Source organism: Podarcis erhardii (assembly GCF_964252035.2).
Source record: "Podarcis erhardii genome assembly, contig: HAP1_SCAFFOLD_738, whole genome shotgun sequence".
Taxonomy (NCBI): Eukaryota; Metazoa; Chordata; class Lepidosauria; order Squamata; family Lacertidae; genus Podarcis; species Podarcis erhardii.
The window spans coordinates 6,898-26,114 of NW_028292993.1; the positions used below are offsets into that span (position 1 = coordinate 6,898).

Consider the following 19,217-nt stretch of genomic DNA (forward strand, 5'->3'; position numbering starts at 1 on the left):
CTGGGTGCCAAGTTCTCCTCATAGTTTCTGAAATTAGTAAATGTGGGGTTTGACCAACGGATTTAGCAAGGCCTTAAAAAGGCAGTTTCCTCAGGAGAGTGCCTTAGAGAGGTGCTATGAAAGAACAAAGGTGATGGCAGGGTCACCATCAGACAAGAAGTGAGAGAGAAGTTCCTCCTCAGGCTGTGTGTTAGTTAGCAAAAGGCAATAGAAGATGTGAGGGGAAAGTTGCAAGGGTAACTGGGGGTGTGGTGTCACCACAGGAAAAAAGTGTCTTTTGCAAGAGGCTTTTGAAACAGAGGTTGTCAAGGGAACACTGGGGATGATGTAATGGATGGAGGAGTTGTGTTTGGCAAGGGGTTCTGGGGGAAAGGAGCAGGAAGTGGAGGAGGAAGTCTCCATGAAGGAACTGAAGGGCGGCAGCCATATTGGCTGGCTGGAGTGGGCTGTTACAGAGGCATGGGGATGCTGCTTAGGATGCATCTGAGTCCAGTGCTGTGCTGCTGGGAAGGACAAGCCCCACTTGCTGTGAATGCCCTCTCCATCTGAACTCAGGTGTAAATATGCATAAAGAAACAGTATTTAGAAGACACTGCGGACACCCTGGGTGAGCACCTGGAATCCCTGGAATCATGCTACCACTCAGCAGAGATTGTGGGTGGCGTGGAACTCTAGTTATGTAAGTACCTGGTATAAGGCTGCATATACACAAAGCCATTTGCAGCACAAAAATTAACTAAGTTTTCCTCAATCCCAAATTGTTGATGATCGTCCTGAACATGGTGCTTCAATCTAGATCCATCTGCCATCCACACAGGTGACTATGCTTGAAAGCTTTTTCCTTGAGTAGTTTTTCCATGCCTTCCCTCCCCCCCCCCCGCACATGCCCCAGGTGAATGAAGAAATTAATAATAATAATAATAATAATAATAATAATAATAATAATAATTTATTTATACCCCGCCCATCTGGCTGAGTTTCCCCAGCCACTCTGGGCGCCTTCCAATCAAGTGTTAAAAACAATACAGCAATAAATATTAAAAACCTCCCTAAACAGGGAAAGAAAGAAGTAGTGATGGCGATGTTAGTGTATATACCCACCTAGAATGTAATAGGGCAGCTGTGGACACTCCCCAACCCCATTGCCAGGGCTGTCTGCATCTGTTTTAACGTGTTTTCAAATGGACATACAATGGTACCTCAGGTTACAGACACTTCAGGTTACATACGCTTCAGGTTACAGACTCCGCTAACCCAGAAATAGTGCTTCAGGTTAAGAACTTTGCTTCAGGATGAGAACAGAAATTGGGCTCCGGCGGCGCAGCAGCAGCAGGAGGCCCCATTAGCTAAAGTGGTGCTTCAGCTTAAGAACAGTTTCAAGTTAAGTACAGACCTCCGGAACGAATTAAGTACTTAACCTGAGTTACCACTGTACTGCAGGGTAATGCAGTATCAATCTGCAGTAAATTTCTATTCTTTAAATGAAACCGGTTTCTCAAGTACTTTTCAGTGGCAAAAAATATGCAGTAGAACTAGATTGTGCATAGAATAAAATGCTGTGTATATGCAACCTAAGTCACTTTCCTTCTTATTAGAGATTTCAGTTTACAAAACATAATATAAACACAAGCTAAGTTCATATGTATTTATTGTACCCCAACCAGCGTCAGCATGTATTGTTAAAAAAAAAAATTAAATGGATTTTTTATACACAGGTTCAAAATCTTTTGATAGTTAAAATCTGTGAGACATTGCAAAAACTGCCAGATCTTTTGCAACAATTTATGAAGGCCCATCCATTAGATAGCACTGTTTGTGTGCCTGGCTGTTGTTAACCTCTAGTTGTGGTAGTATATCTTCTGGTAACATGCACATCTGCAAATAGGAAAGGATGAAAGTTCTGTGGAACTGGGGTAAGGCAGACCTGTGGGGAGAAAAGAGAACAGATCAGACGCAAAGTACTTTTCCAACTATGCAGTATTCTACTAGTATTTGGGTGTCCCCCGTCCCCCCGCAGTGTGTTGTTTCGGCACCGGTTAGGAAACATTGAACAAATATTCGGAACAGCACAAATAAAATACAAACTTACTGGCACAGAACTAAGTTTACAGCTTTATGTCTAGAAAGAGCAATGGAATAATTTAGAGCAATTTTGGACACTATCAAGTGACACATTGTTTTTAGATTTTAATACTGTGGGTTTTGACCCAAATGCAGTAAAATATATTCTCTAAACTTGGATGTACCATGCAAAGTGCCATCAGGACCAGACACTATAAACTAGGATTGGCATATAATTTCAGGGAGAAGAGATTGTAATGGAAACGGTATTGTTGCCTACTTTTATGAGGAGAATGAAGTGTTATAAATGCTGAAGATCCTTTCAACTAGAACCAAACATACTTCAAAAATATTCCCAACTTCTTGATATGCCCTAATCAATATAAGAATTCATCATTGGCAAAAAGAATGTTTTCCCTGCACGTTACCTATTTATCCCAATATTAGATCCATACCTGCTTTTAAATCAGATGATTAACGTAATGTGCAGCTAGCAATTGCAGATTTAATGAGCGCATTTCCCACATGTTATGAATGATGCCACCTCTTTTCAGCAAGGAGTTGTTTTGTTACTTTATTGGTGCGACATCTGCATGACATCTGTTTCATTTTGGTACCGGAGGCTCCTGCTATCTACTCAAATACTCAACCAAAGAAAGTTCTATGAATAAATCCCAAACTCCCTTCTGCCTACCCTAGAACGAACTAGCTCGATTTAAAATGCAAATTAAGAAAACTAAGAGAAGCAACCCCTGTTAATCTAGCATATGCTATTGCCCAGTGTGGGATCTTTGAGGCTGAGAAAGTGCAATTTTTCAAAACCACTCAATGAGTCAATTGCCAGGGGTTTCTAACTGAGCATGAAAACTTGTAACTCCATTAAGATGGGGAGAACAGTGGGTCTGGCTGGGTCACTAGGATGTCGGTGAGGGAAGAAGACGGAACGGGGAAAGTCAATTACTCCCAGCAACAAATCTTCTGCTGCATAGGCTAGATACACATTAGTGGCTTAAAATGCAGCAAGGCCATTTCCCCCCACTGTGTTTCATGTGGCATTTGCACACTATTCTACACACACACCAGAAAGGGGTTGGGGATGCCTTCACCCAATGCACTGCTTGGTTTTCATGCACCTATACCTCCCTCCTAATCATTAAGCTGTTATCTGTGCCTGGCACTGTCATCCATATACAGTATGTGCAAAGGCTGTCTCAAACGTACACCACCTCAGCTAAAATGCATCGTGAATGTGGCTGAAGTTTTACTTCCTGATTGAAGTTGATTTGAGAGAAAATGTTTCAAGCAGCGCTATTTCTCAAGAAACTACAGGATAGTTCTGCATTGTGGGCAACGTTGGGCATACATGGATTCAAAAAGCCAGAGGTGGGAGTGCATTGGGGCCAGAGTAAATGGTATTGTGTACAGAGCCATTTCCCTATGTGGAGTGGAAAGGCTTGAAAGCCAATTTAGCTGGGAAGAGAGATGCCCAGTTCTGTGTTGGTTCAATGAAGAAATATTGAAAGGAGAATTCCCAGATGCTAAGAGGCAAGTTTGGGGCAAGAATTCTTTGGGGAGAGAACCCTAGCAGAAATTTAAAATCACGAGATAGGCAGCAAATACAGTCTGTTAGACCTTTAAAATATGCCCTTTACAGTGAATTCCAAAGTTTCTCTCTTACCCAGCATAGAAAAAGACCACACATTTGGTAAATAAAAAAATGATTTACTTACAAACTCTTCAAAGGTCAGGTTCACGTGCTTCAGAAAGTTGCACAGGCAGTAAAACTTAGCTTAATTACAAAATGTTGAAAGTTCCTAAATTATTGGTATAGGAATTCAAGAGTGACCTATGCTAAGCCTCGCAGGACAGCTTATTCTGTGGTATTATCCCCTTCATGCATTCATTAGACTTAAGCATGCTGGTTATATGAGACTTGTTATCCCACATTCTGAAGGTCAAGCCACATCCTAGTCTTCCTACTCCAACTCAGGTCAAGTCCACATGCTACCTGGGCTGTTTCAAAACAGTGTCAGGAACTCAGACACCACTACTTATTTGGACCTTGCCCTTCACAGCTCTGTTAGTGCTCACCTAAAATATTCTCTCTCTCTCTCTCTCTCTCTCTCTCTCTCTCTCTCTCTCTCTCTCTCTCTCTCTCACACACACACACACACACACACACACACAGAGAGAGAGAGAGAGAGAGAGAGAGAGAGAGAGAGAGAACCAGCTACTGAACTGTTGAGGGTGGGGAAAAACAACTTTTATTTCAGAAATCTAACCTGACCCCATCCAATGTTCATAGGAGAAGAAAGAACACTCAGCTTCAGCTGCTGGTTGCCTTGGGACTTAAGAACGGAAGAGAAGCACCCTGTGGCTTCTGCCATCAGCCAGGTGACTGGGTTGTTTGTGTTTAGGGTTTGTGCATATGGATCTGTGTGTATTTATTATAATCTATTGTAAACTAATCTGAGGATCATTCAGTCAAAAGGGTGGAGGAGATACAGAATCTTCTGAATTAGTAAAATAAATAAAAAATCTGAACATATAGAAAGCTTAGTGACCACTGCTGTATGAGAAGAGATAAGGCCCCCAAGAGCTAGAATAATCCAGTGTTTTAATGTGAGGAAAGGCTTTAGCACCATCATCGTTCTCTTTATGGTAGTGATGTTTGTTTTTTAAAGGAGTGGGTGTGGGTGCAGAGCAAAATCAATCCCTACTCCAAAAGCAAGGGAAATAATTGGAAAGTAGGTTGCATTTGTGTATTGTCGGAGCTGATTCTGAGTCTCCAACAGGTTCAGGCCATAGGAACATTGCTAAATATAGCAACCACTTTACTGAATGTTGAGCCAACAGTTTTGCAAGATAATAGAAATACAGCTAGCTTCCTTTTTGCCATCCAAAATTCTTGCCTGCAATGCACAAAACGTATCTCATTCATTATCTTGTCTCCCAGAGCCCTTGGCTCAGTCTGCTTGTTCTACTTGCTACAGTTACAAGAACAAAGTAAATTAAAATCCCAGGGATCATGTGCTGTACATACACGGTGAAAAGAGCACATCGTTGTCCTTTTGGGGTGTGGGGGAGGGTTGTGATGGTGGTGAAAGCTGGGCTTCCTCCAAAGGGCACTTCTACATATCTTGCTACAATTAGACTATTTGGAGCCAAGCAATGTGGAGCCTTAACTAATTTCAGCATTCACTTCTGCTAAATTATTTACGACGCTTTCCATGCAGGCTCTGGCTTTTTAAAAAAGCCACACACACGCCTAATGCTCTATGTTAGGTTCCATATGAAAATAAGGGACTAATTCTGCACCCAGTGTCCAACTAGTACAGTAGTTTAAAACACAGTAACTGATGCTTAAGCCAAGCATTTGATATATTCAAAGAGACCAGAATGGAATTTCTGCCATGTACAGAGCTACTAAATTATGTTCATTAATGATGAGAATGCTTAATGTTTTCACATAAGCAGCTGAAACAACATTAGAAACATTTAATAAAAATACAGCCAGCCACTCCTATCAAAAACTCAGACACCTCAAATATAAAACAATGAAGATTTTAAAAACAGAGAAAGTCCCTCTGTTTTGCAACTGCAGAGTCAGCATTATACATCTATTGAAACTGTTTGCTGGGGGAATCTTCAGCCTGAACTTTGTAAAAGTGAAAATACAGAAAGGTAAAATAGATGGTTTGATAGTTTCTTCTCTTTCTTTTTTGGAAAAATTACAATGGACCAATGCATCTCAGACTTTTAAAAGTGGGGCCAACCTATTCAGTCCTTTTTGGGCCAATTTTAATCTAACGCTCTGCACATTGCTGGCTTAAAATGCAGCTAAGTTCTTCTTTGTCTCAGTTTGGATCAAAGCTGGTTTGGGGAGAACACTGTTAAATAAGAAATCACAGAATAGATACAGGATAGATATGGATTGTGGTTAATGCCATGCAAAACCAGCTGTGGGGAGTACGCTGTATGCAGACTAAATGGGAGTGTGTACACAGCCTGACACCACCTTTCAAGCCATACCTCTCTCTATAACAGGAAGCACAAAAATATCACACCAGTAGTTAGTTATGAATCTTTTGTTTTTCTGTGTAAATATAGATATAGGCGACATGTATTTGAGTTGAATTAAAGCATAATTAGGGAGGGAGGGAGGGAGGGAGACTTTAAGTCATCACACTAACACATCACATCACACTGACAAGAATGGTGTGCTGTGAGCCTCGTAAAAGTCCCTCAAAATGTGTGTGTGTGTTGTGCAACCCACCCAGAAACACATTGTTACCCACGGTTTGAGAAGCTCTGCAGTAGGCAAAGTAAAGAGCAAAACACGCAGGTTTTGGGAAATTAGAGAACAAATAACTTCACTGATCAGTAGGTTGCCAAAATCAACAGCCGCAGAAACAGGGAATACAGAGGGAGACTTGTCACTGAATTCTATCCAAACCAAGAAAGGGAATTTTGTAGGTTCTTGTTTGGGTACTACATTTAAAAAATAATAATAGTTCAAGGATTGGGGGAGTTTTAATAAGAGTTGATCTAGACATGATGTGCGAGATCCATGCATCAAGAATATCCCACAATTAAAAAGCTAAAAGGAGCCAGAAAGGAAAACTATGGTGCCAAGGGAGGAAGGAGTTTTCAGAGGTTTTAGCACAATCCTATGCATATTTATCTGCTGGGGCTTATATAGGTTATGTAGAATTATAGGCCAAAATCATTGACCACCTGAAAGATATAGGTACCATTATGATTTCCCTGGCTAAACAAATAGCTGATTTATATTGGGAAAATAGTGCAGCCCCAAACTGACCCTTACCCCCATACACACATACATACCAGTGGCTGCTTTTAACTTTTAAAAACAATAATAAGATCCTGATCTCAGATGTCCCATAGCTCACCTCGTTGCACTCTTAAGAGAGCTTCCAGACCTTCACTATTTTTGCATGAGATTCAGTCACATCCTGGCAAATTCAGGCTGCGGAATCAAAGTTGAACTGGAGCTCTTGCAAAGCAAACCTATTTTCCCCAAAGATCAGGCATCTTGCGATGAGGAAAGTGACCAGAAAATGCACTGGAAAGTGTGGGATAGCACTTGCTTTGATGCAATGTGGTCCTTTTTGTTAAAGGGTTCGGCTGGAAGCAACCTAAGAAATGGGGTCCACACATCCCTATGTTGCTGCTGAATTTTGCTTGAGGAAAAAGGTCCAAGAAATCTAGACAGAATAAGAACCTCTCAGGCTAGTAGCCAGAGGGGGGATATGCATATCTTTATTCACATATTAGCTGCTTCTCTTCTTATGAAAAACTGATGTAAAATGAAAACTATTCACACACATTATATGCACATATAAAATTGTGTGCAATTTTTTATATTTGAGTCCTATATGCTTCATGTTTTATTTTAAAATGTGATCTTTTTAATATGGGCCTTGTGATTTATCGCACTTTTCCAAGCAAGCATAAGCAATTATGGTACTATTTTAAAAAATCCTGCAGGAATGGTAACACAACTCTCCTGTTCATTATCTACAAATCCCATTAAAAACTACTCCAAACAAGCCTAAGGAGACTCACAAATCATGAAGGGTTGCCATGGGGAGGATAAGAATCTCTTCTCCTTACATAGCATAGTCAAGAGAAGAGATAAAAGTTCAAATGGCAAATCAAATGAGTTTGTCTTGATGTTAGGAAGAAACTTTTTACTATATACGTAATGCTGAACATTGAAACAGGTCGCCTAAAAATGCAGCGGCTTCTACAACTCTGGAGGCCTTCCAGAATAGTTTAAACTATATATTTCACTGAATGCATATCTGAATCTAATGTTGCATGTTTTAAAAAATGCAAATAGCATCAGCTGGGGTGGGTTGATAATTAATAGGATCAGAGTAGGTGTGGAAAGGAAAAAGTCCTCCCTGTCCTCTACTGCAGTCCTGAGGAAAACATCTCTTCTGAAGCTAGTATTGTTTTGAAGGGAAATTCCCTCATTGGTGTCAGCCTTTCTCAACCTTGGGTCCCCATATGTTTTTGGCCTACAACTCCCATCATCCCTGACCACTGGTCCTGTGAGCTAGGGATCATGGGAGTTGTAGGCCAAAAACATCTGGGGACCCAAGGTAGATATACAATACAGTAAATACAAATACTTTATAATGTCACTTTTAATTTGATCCACATTTTTATGGCACCACTTTTCATAGGAGGGATGTGTGTTTATATTTTGTTGTATGTACAGATTGCTTTCTATTTTTGTTCCTCTTTGCATTGAAAGCAGAGAATAAACACTGCAAATTACATTAAAAGAAGACCTAAGCAGCTAACACCATAAGGAAAAATACTGTAGTCAATATCAGAAAAAAGCATTCTGTATAACAATTTAGTTAAAAAGTGATTAAAAAATAACTAAGCAGCGCTAATATCTTACATTAATATAAGCAATTCATACACTACAATGCAGCCAAGCAAACACAAGATGCAGACAGAAGACAAACCTTTCCACAGCCCTAAATGTGCACAGTGTGATACTGCAAAGCTGATTCTCTAAAGCTGCACGTTAAATTTGAAAAGTGAATTAGAAGCAATTGCTCAGAAACATAAAGTCTTGCAAAATGTTATAGGATGTTTCCAATCTGCAGACCTGGCGTTTAATGATCTGTTTGTTTAATCCCTTTATGCCATAAAGCAACAGTACCCTCCATAATTCTAATAGCTTGTCAATTACCTGTTTTTTAAAAAATGCAGTGGGTGGGAGAATAATCTAGAAACTTGAATGAATGGTGCTTCCACAGTGGTTGAATGGAGCTATAAATCATACAAAAATTAAGCAACAGTTTCTAGGATAATACTCCAAATTTACCTTGCATTTATTTCCATGATTGTAACAAGATTTCACATGTCAATAATATCTCATCTTGGTAAGAAACAGAGCTCAGTTTGATTGCCTCTGCTTTCATATCTAAGATGTGGATGCAAACTGAGCTTGATGTTGTTCAATAGCATTCTGGGAGACATAATTTATGGCATTATAATCGAATCATAGAGTTGTAGAGTTGGAAAGGGCAGCAAGGGTCATTTAGTGCAACCTCCTACAATGCAGGAATCTTTTGCCCAACATGGGGTTTGAACACATCACCCTGAGATTGAGAGTCTCATGCTCGACTGCAGGGGTCAGCAAATTTTTTCCGCAGTGGGCCGGTCCACTGTCCCTCAGACCTATATCTATCTATCTATCTATCTATCTATCTATCTATCTATCTATCTATCTATGATGAATTCCTATGCACACTGCTGGGGGGGCAAGTAGTCCTCCCCACCCACCCCCAGCCCCAGTCGCCTTCTTGGTTTGCCGCCTGCCTCATTCGCCGAAGGGCTGGTGGTGCGAAACGGGCTTCCTCACTGCCTAGAGAAAGAAGGCGCTGGGCTTACCTTCAAAGGGGCTGCCACCACCACCACTGCTGCTGCTGCTTCTTGTGAAGCAGGTAGGCAGAGCGAGCTCGTCCGCTCCACTCTCTAGCCCACAGGAGCACCAGGGTGGCAGCGGCGGGAGGAAGAGGCCGAGCAGTGGCGGCGGCTCTATTAATCAAATGCCGCTGAGGTAATTCAGGCGTGGCATTTGATTGGCAGAGACGTCCCTGCGCCGTGCTGAGGTAAACCAGGCGCGGCATTTGATTGGCAGAGCCGCCACCACCCGGCCTCTTCCTCCCGTTGCCATCACCAGGAGTCTCGGCTTCGCAGCAGGTTCTGGCTTCATGGCGCAGACCGGATTTAGGAGCCAGGTGGGCCTGATCTGGCCCGGGGGCCTTAGTTTGCCATCCCTTGCTCTACCGACAGAGCTATCCCAGGAAACGCTGGCATTGGGTATACAGTATATTGCTAATCAACCAACAACCTATGTCCATTAACTGCTTTGAAGAATTTAGCAGAAAAGCTAAATCTTTCACCCACCACATGTTATTCTTCCATTCAGCTTGCAGCTTTATGTACAACATTAACTTATTCTCCTTCACAAGTATGGCATTATCTTGTCCAGTAGTGGATTTATAAGTATGTATGTATAGTATACTGTTACAGATAGGTAGCCGTGTTGGTCTGCCATGGTCAAAACAAAATAAAAAAATTCCTTCCAGTAGCACCTTAAAGACCAACTGAGTTAGTTCTAGGTATGAGCTTTCATGTGCATGCATCTGAAGAAGTGTGCATGCACTTCACACTTGGTATCTGAAGAAGTGTGCATGCACACGAAAGCTCATACCTAGAACTAACTCAGTTGGTCTTTAAGGTGCTACTGGAAGGAATTTTTTTATTTTGTATAGTATACTGTTGAGGAGGCCCCAGGTTATTGGTATATGCTGTTAACTGAGAGCATACCTCTGAAACTTGATTACAGAAAATGAATTGTCTAGCATTTTAGTTTGTTTCCACTCTTCACTTCTTCTGCTCCATGTTTCAAGTCCGTGGATGGAGCTCCGTAAAAGTGGGGGCCACCAAACCAGTGTCCGTGAAGGCCTTCACTGGTACTCTCAAACAGACATTTTATGTAACATAAGTTATTGAGTATTATTTTTAGCGCAAAAGGGAAAAAAATATTTGCGCCATCCCAGACTGTCAGTGTTTTCTGTTTTAGTCTGAAGGGATAAGTATGGATGTACATAGGTAGGACTCCCTCCGTACGATGGTTCAATGTGTTTTTTAAAAATGCATTTTCAGTCATGGCTAGCTAGCTTGCTGGGTCTTTCATCTAGATACCCCAAGCTATTTAAGTAACAGTTTTTGCTTTCCACATAGTATAGAAAAATGTGTAACACAATAGCAGAACCCAAAATATCACAAATTATTTTTGCTGTTGAAATCTGGTAATTGTAATGTTGAAAATCTTCAGGTAATGAAATGCACATGTATGCTTTAGAGGAAATCCAAAATAATCTGTGTCACATTAGAATTATCTCACTGATAAGATCACCTTTTCAAACCTTAACTCACACAGCATGCAATGTCTGGATTTAACCACACAATGTTATGCAGGTCACTCATAAACATTTCACTAGAGGGTCCATTTGTACAAGGACCTCCCTGTTCTGTACTCAGCTGTGCTATTGGTACTGAAATGTCAACAGGCCAAACTAGGTCTTTTGAAATTCTGCAAAGCTCCTTGGCCACATATATCTTAACTACAAATCATTACATGTAAAAGTGTAAGTTTTTCTCTTGATATTATTAAAATCCTAATAATGTTGGCCTTGCGGGCAGACAATATACCGTATTTTTCCATGTATAAGACTAGGGGGTTTTTTTACCAAAAAATTAGGTTTAAAATTGGGGCTTGTCCTATACACGGGTAGTGCTGAGGCGTCTTATACAAAGGGGGGGGGGGCCTTATAAACGGAAAAATACGGTATTTTGCATTAATTACTCTCTCACTTTCTACTTGGCATACGTTATCAAAGTTGCTTTGTGCACAGGGTGAGTTTGTTCACATTTTAACATGTTTAATTCTTATTCCTTTTACTCCACTGCAGCCAAAAAGGCTCCCAGAGCAGGTTACATAAGATCTTTTTAAAAGCAAGACAGTCCCTGCCTGGAGGCTGCTTTCTAAAAGTCGCAACACAAAAGGGATTGAGGGGAGGGGGAAGGGGAGGGAAATAAGCAGATTCTCATAGTAACCAGCTGTAGTTTACCCCTCACAGAACTATAGTTCCCAGAACACTTACCATATTATAGTACAGTGTCCAGTGTCTTTGGGGCATGGTAGCGGGGATGTGCTTTAAATGCATGGTGTGTATGCACCTTAGGCAGACAGAGGCAGCAGCTTCAGGTAGCAATGCTAAAGGGGGACAATGGGGAAGTGTTGGATGGTAGAGCTGTGAGTGCCATCATATGGTGTACTCTGTGCCTCCTAAAGTTGTCTGTTCCCCATTATGTGGTGGATACTGTATTGTCACCAGTACTGAAGTTACACTTTCAGTCCAGTTGTCTTCTGTACGTGGAATGGGGTTGGGCATCATGTCACCTCTTGCTTCAGGCAGCAAAGTGTCTTAGGCCAGCTAAATGTCTGATTGGCAGTGGACCTCTGAGTGTCAGGCAAAAGACTCAGCACTTAATAACTGATCCTTCTCACTTTCTAGCAACTCTTCTGCCAACTGCCTCTGGGAGAATGACTCAGTCAAAAGTACTTGGAAGGATGGACGAGGTAAAACCTTTTTAATTGGAGATGCTGGAAACTAAATCTGGTCATTCAGAAATGTAACTATGATATTTAGAGGCAAAGTTGCTTACAGAGAATTAAGAAGGTGGCAAAAATAATAAGCATTATTGAATGGGCTGGATAATGCCCGAAGAGTAAAGCATCAACAATAAAATGTAAATGCACTGCCAAATTACAAAAGAGGGTTAGTAAATCTAGGTCTTTATGCTACTCTGAGGCAGCCCAGATTTATTGGGTAGGCGATGGATGTTCCATGATAAGTCAAACATTTGGTACAAACTGAAACAAGAGCTAATGGAATTTCCCAAGGATATCTTTCATTGGGGAGGTGAAAACCAAAACCAAAGCTTTTAGACAGAGGGTAATTCCATGGCAGTCACAGAAATCACGAGAAAATACAGAAATAGATTGAGTCTGGGAATTTCAGAATTAGATTCAGTCAGGAGAGATTAAAAAAATAAGCCTGGAAGGTAAGTTAGATATGATATCACAGACACACACACAGAAATGTTCGTGTTTTAAACCATAAGATTATTTAGGCTTGTGGAAAGATTGACCAACACATGGAGAAAAGCAGGAGAAAATATGCCTTAAAGACTTTTGCTAGGGATCACTATACAGATGCTGAATAATTAACTTGTTCTCAGGCTCCTACACATGCCATAAAGTACGCTGGGGCCGTGGAATTGCTTGCCAAGTCCTTAAGGCAATCACACTTCATGACACTCCCAAGGAAGATGCCAGATGCTGACGGAATGTTCTGAAGTTCCTATTTCAGCCTATACAAATTTTTCAAATAGTTCTAACTACAGATTTAGGCTGCCAATGTTCATTTATGTACACCATGCAATATAAGCCATGAACCGAATTAGAAATTTCACATCTTTCTGCTCTTGGAAGTAAAATATAGAATAAAATGTAAACCCCCCCCCCCAAAAAAAATCCTCTGCTGATTCTTAAATGAAACCACAAGTGTAGCAAATGCAAAACAATCCTTCAATTATTATAGAGCATCAACAAGTGTTGATGAGTAGTTTAGAGGGATTTTGATGTTCAGTAAGGTATTTACTGGGACGCGGGTGGCGCTGTGGGTTAAACCACAGAGCCTAGGACTTGTTGATCAGAAGGTCGGCAGTTCGAATCCCTGCGACGGGGTGAGCTCCTGTTGCTCGGTCCCTGCTCCTGCCAACCTAGCAGTTCGAAAGCACATCAAAGTGCAAGTAGATAAATAGGTACCGCTCCGGCGGGAAGGTAAACAGTATTTCCGTGTGCTTCTCTGGTTCACCAGAAGTGGCTTAGTCATGCTGGCCACATGACCTGTCAGCTGTACGCCGGCTCCCTCGGCCAATAAAGTGAGATGAGCACCGCAACCCCAGGGTCGGTCACAACTGGACCCAATGGTCAGGGGTCCCTTTACCTTTACCTTTAAGGTATTTGAGCTTAGCAAAGAAAATAAACAGAACTTCTATTAACTGCCTTGTGAGTGGGCTAGAAGCACACATTCAATTTGTAGGCAAGGTTAATTATCTCCCTCCATACCAAGTGATTAGTGCCTGCTGCGTCATTTAAAAAAAAGCCCAGCTGATGCTCCTTGGGTATTATATCCCAAATGTCTGAGACATATTTGGGTACTTAGGGTGAGTGGTCATAAGGTAAGCCTATACAAAGTCCATTATACAACTTATAGAGCCAGAAAAGGACTTTGTTCCAGTATCTGACATTTGGTTTAATGAGAGTTACTCTCAACTGGTAATTGTGTATAAGATTGTACTTTGTAGTTGAATTGGCCAACTGTTCCATCTCTTGGCTATAATATTTTGATGGTTACCACTTTCTGTCAAGCAGAATGATGTTCAGAATCCCACAAAGCCTTTCTATATGCACTTGTGACTGAGAGCAAGTGAAAGGTTCTGCTAGTGTAAGAAGAAAGGTGTGTTTGATCAAAAGGCGGATACAGAAAGGGTTTTTATATTGGGTATATTTTCTTTCATTTTTCTGAGAGAGGCAAATGGACCTTAGTGCCAGCATTACCTATGTATACAAGGAACTAAAAATAAATACTATTGAGAAAAGTCTGTGTTAGAAAAAGAACCTTGATATACATTCATGATATACAAACATGAGTCTGACCAAACTGTGGGAGGCAGTGAAAGACAGGAGGGCCTGGCGTGCTCTGGTCCATGGGGTCACGAAGAGTCGGACACGACTAAACGACTAAATAACAATACATTCAGATGCAAAGCCTAAGATGTGAAAACTGAAATGTAATTATTCAGATTCCATCTGTGTTCTAGTTTACATCTGTTGTATTTATAGGAAATCATCGGAAATTCAAAATATTTGTTTGCTTATATATGCAAACTAAAAAAAAGAATAAAATGAAAATATATCCTCAGCTGTGACGTAATCAAAATGACCGACCCTTCTTTGCTAGGTTTTCTTATAGCACATAAATAAGGAACCGACTGTATAGGAACATACACAAACAGAATAAACAGGTTCAGGCCAGCATACAAAGACACAAAATATGGCAAGCAAAGTACAACGAATGTATTTGTCACAATGTACCCGCTATTACAAGGCATACAGTACATGCAAGCGGTACTCCAGAACCATCAAAATGAGTACAGTATTAGAATTTATGATATATTTTCATTATCTTTGACGCAAGGGAGATGGCAGAGCAGCTGTAGCAAACAGGGCTGGAGCCCGGTGATCCCAGTTTCCAAGAGAAACTTCTTATTCAGCTGACAATATAAAAGAAAATGGTAGCAGCCCAAGCCAAGCAATAATAGTGTAAACTTTTCCAGACCGTGAGCAGGCTGACTCACCCTGTGAAGTTAACAAGGTCCCACATTGGGTACAGGCAGAGGCAACTGCTGTGTGCTGGCTAGCGGAAAACAGAGGAAGCCCACTAGGGGACATTTATGAGTAGAGGCTGTGAAACACCGAGGGTTTCTTAAAGAGGTACTACAAGAAACAGCCCAAATCAAAAGAAGTATTCAACCTATGGGGTGTGACTGTATTATGAAGATGTATAAACTTAATTTCTTGTCTCAAGAGTACCTTCTCAGTATTAATTCTGTTGTATGGGTCCCTGTCCTGTAGTATGAGGACTTTCTTTTATTTTCTTTCTATTTTTAAAACCAGGGGAGGGAAATGCACTGTGTGAATATTCAGTTTTGCTTAAAAAAGGTAAATCATTAAGCTGACTCAAATAATAGCCTGGAAAGAAGAAGCACACCTTCCATGAGTAGCACCAGGACATCAAGGGGTAAATAAAACAGGAAAATAGTTGCTGGCAGAGGGCATATTTTTAAGCTGGGGAAAACCCTTTTTCAGCCTGAGGGACACACTGCTTTCCAGGTAACTCTCCAAGGGCACTTTGCTAGTAGTGGGTGGGGCTAGAGGCAAAAGTGGGTGGAGCAGCACATGTAAATTTTAATAATAATAATAATAATAATTTATTATTTGTACCCCGCCCATCTGGCTGGGTTTCCCCAGCCACTCTGGGCGGCTTCCAACAGAGATAAAAAATACACTAAAATGTCACATATTAAAAACTTCCCTGAACAGGGCTGCCTTCAGATGTCTTCTGAATGTCAGGTAGTTGTCCATCGCCTTGACATCCGATGGGAGAGCATTCCACAGGGCGGGCGCCACCACCGAGAAGGCCCTCTGCCTGGTTCCCTGCAACTTGGCCTCTCGCAGTGAGGGAACCGCCAGAAGGCCCTCGGAGCTGGACCTCAGTGTCCGGGCAGAACGATGGGGGAGGAGACGCTCCTTCAGATATACTGGACCGAGGCCATTTAGGGCTTTAAAGGTCAGCACCAACACTTTGAATTGTGCTCGGAAACGTACTGGGAGCCAATGTAGGTCTTTCAAGACCGGTGTTATATGGTCTCGGCGGCCGCTCCCAGTCACCAGTCTAGCTGCCGCATTCTGTATTAGTTGTAGTTTCCGGGTCACCTTCAAAGGTAGCCCCACGTAGAGCGCATTGCAGTAGTCCAAGCGGGAGATAACCAGAGCATGTACCACTCTGGCGAGACAGTCCGCAGGCAGATAGGGTCTCAGCCTACGTACCAGATGGAGCTGGTAAACAGCTGCCCTGGATACAGATTTGACCTGTGCCTCCATGGACAGCTGTGAGTCCAAAATGACTCCCAGGCTGCGCACCTGGTCCTTCAGGGGCACAGTTACCCCATTCAGGACCAGGGAATCCTCCACACCTGCCCGCCTCCTGTCCCCCAAAAACAGTACTTCTGTCTTGTCAGGATTCAACCTCAATCTGTTAGCCGCCATCCATCCTCCAACCGCCTCCAGACACTCACACAGGACCTTTACCGCCTTCACTGGTTCTGATTTAAAAGAGAGGTAGAGCTGGGTATCATCTGCATACTGATGAACACCCAGCCCAAACCTCCTGATGATCGCTCCCAGCGGCTGCATGTAGATGTTGAAAAGCATGGGGGAGAGGACAGAACCCTGAGGCACCCCACAAGTGAGCGGCCAGGGGTCTGAACACTCATCCCCCACCACCACTTTCTGAACACGGCCCAGGAGGAAGGAGCGGAACCACTGTATGACAGTGCCCCCAGCTCCCAGCCCCTCAAGACGGTCCAGAAGGATGTCATGGTCGATGGTATCAAACACCGCTGAGAGATCCAGCAGAACTAGGAAACAGCTCTCACCTTTGTCCCTAGCCCGCCGGAGATCATCAACCAGTGCGACCAAGGCAGTTTCAGTCCCATGATGAGGCCTGAATCCCGACTGGAAGGGATCCAAATGGTCCGCTTCTTCCAGGCGTGCCTGGAGTTGTTCAGCAACCACTCGCTCAATCACCTTGCCCAAGAATGGGAGGTTTGAGACTGGGCGATAATTGGCCATCGTGGCCGCATCTAAAGATGGTTTTTTAAGAAGCGGTTTAATAACCGCCTCTTTCAGCGGGTCTGGGAAGGCTCCCTCACGGAGGGAAGCATTCACCACCCCACGAAGCCCATCGCCCAGTCCTTCCCGGCTAGCTTTTATAAGCCAGGATGGGCAAGGATCCAGGAGACAGGTGGTTGGCTTCACTCGTCCAAGCAGCCTGTCCACATCCTCGGAGGTAACAGATTGAAATTGATCCCACACAACTTGACCAGACAGGACTCTAGCACTCTCCCGCCCCGGCCCTGCTCCCACGGTGGAGTCTACTTCTTCCCGAATCTGAGCGATTTTATCTGCAAAAAAATTTGCAAAATCATTGCAGGAGAACATGTGGCCCGTACTGGGCCCCGATGTTACAGGTGGTTCCGCTAAATTGCGAACCACCTGAAAGAGTCTCCTGCTGCTGTTTTCTGCAGATGCAATAGAGGCGGTGAAGAAAGTCTTCTTCGCCGTCGCTATCGCCACTTGGTAGGCTCGACGTTGAGCTCTAACCCGTGTCCGGTCAGATTCAGAATGAGTTATCCGCCACCGGCGCTCTAGCCGTCTCAACGATTGTTTCATTGCCCTCAGATCCGTGGAAAACCACGGGGCTCTCCGGGCTTCATGCAATCGGAGAGGGCGCTTCGGAGCCAAACAGTCAATAGCCCTGGTTAACTCCACATTCCAGCGGGCCACCAGGGAATCGGCTGAAAGGCCATCAACATGGGATAAAGCATCCCCAACCACTCTCTGGAAACCATTTGGATCCATTAAGTGGCGGGGGCGGACCATCCGAATCGGTCCCACCTCCCTGCAGAGGGGATGGGTCGCGGAGAAGTCCAGTTGCACCAGGAAGTGATCTGACCATGGCACTTCTTTCGTTTCGCTTTTACTTAGTGTCAGATCACCAACATCCGTAGAGGTAAACACCAGGTCCAAGGCATGTCCGCGGCTATGGGTTGGGCCACACTTATTCAGGGACAGCCCCATGGAGGCCATGCTTTCCACGAAGTCCCGAGCGGCCCCTTGTAAGGTCGTGTCGGCATGGATGTTAAAATCCCCTAGGACGACCAAGCTAGGTGTCTCCAGGAGAACATCCGCCACGACCTGAAGCAGCTCGGGCAGGGAATCCTTGGTGCAGCGGGGAGGTCGGTACACCAAAAGGAATCCTGTACTGCCCCTATTGCCCAACTTCCAGAACATGCACTCAGAAAACTGGGTCTTCCCAATAGGACGCCTGGTGCAAACTAATGACTTCCTAAAAATCACTGCAACCCCCCCTCCCCGCCCACATGACCTGGGTTGCTGTGCGTAAGAGAAACCTGGTGGACAAGCAGCGGCAAGGACAGGCCCATCTGCTTCATCCAACCAAGTCTCTGTTACACATGCCAGGTCAAGTCCTCCATCCATGATCAAGTCATGGATGGCAGTGGTCTTATGAGTCATTGACCTGGCATTGCACAGCAGCACCTTTTATACATGCACTCCACTCTCTCTATCCTCCATCCAGGCAAGCAAGAGGCATTATCAGAGTTCAAGGACAAGTTCCAGCCAGGCAAAAACATATGAGGCAAAAACAGCTCTAGTGAGTTGTATGGCCTGGGAGAGTTCCAGGGGCCAGATAGACAGGTGTTGGGTGCCAGCTTGGCTCTGCGACTGTGAGTGCCCAAGGCCGTGGGGGCCATGCAACGTGCATGCCCCTGGCACCGAAATTTGTGGGTGCCTGGCCCCTTCATGGGGAATTTGGTGGGTCCTCTAGCACCCAGGGCCCCAGGGAGTTGGCACCTATGAGAGGCATAGAGGGCCGCATTTGGCTTCCAGGCCAGAGGTTCCCTCCTGCCTTAAGTGAAGAGCTTTATAGACTAAGGAAGTAGTAAGGCAGCAGCAGTAAAAATGCATGTACCTTTTCATCAAGTCTTCTTTCTCTAGTTAGCAGTTAACCATTCAATTTTTCTCCCCCATGTCATATTTGAACGTGAAATATTTCCTGGAATCTTTCGCTGCAATACAAATAGATATTCAGCTTTAGCAAAAT

The 19,217-nt window shown here is 43.3% G+C and overlaps 1 long non-coding RNA gene across 1 annotated transcript; it reads left to right on the forward strand.

Annotated features, from left to right (window-relative positions):
* The first annotated feature begins 337 nt into the window (after positions 1-337).
* Positions 338-12,425, forward strand: LOC309334333. The gene is made up of 3 exons (XR_014153042.1): positions 338-679; positions 4,367-4,455; positions 12,198-12,425. It is a non-coding gene; the product is annotated as an uncharacterized lncRNA (long non-coding RNA).
* The last annotated feature ends 6,792 nt before the right edge of the window (positions 12,426-19,217 follow it).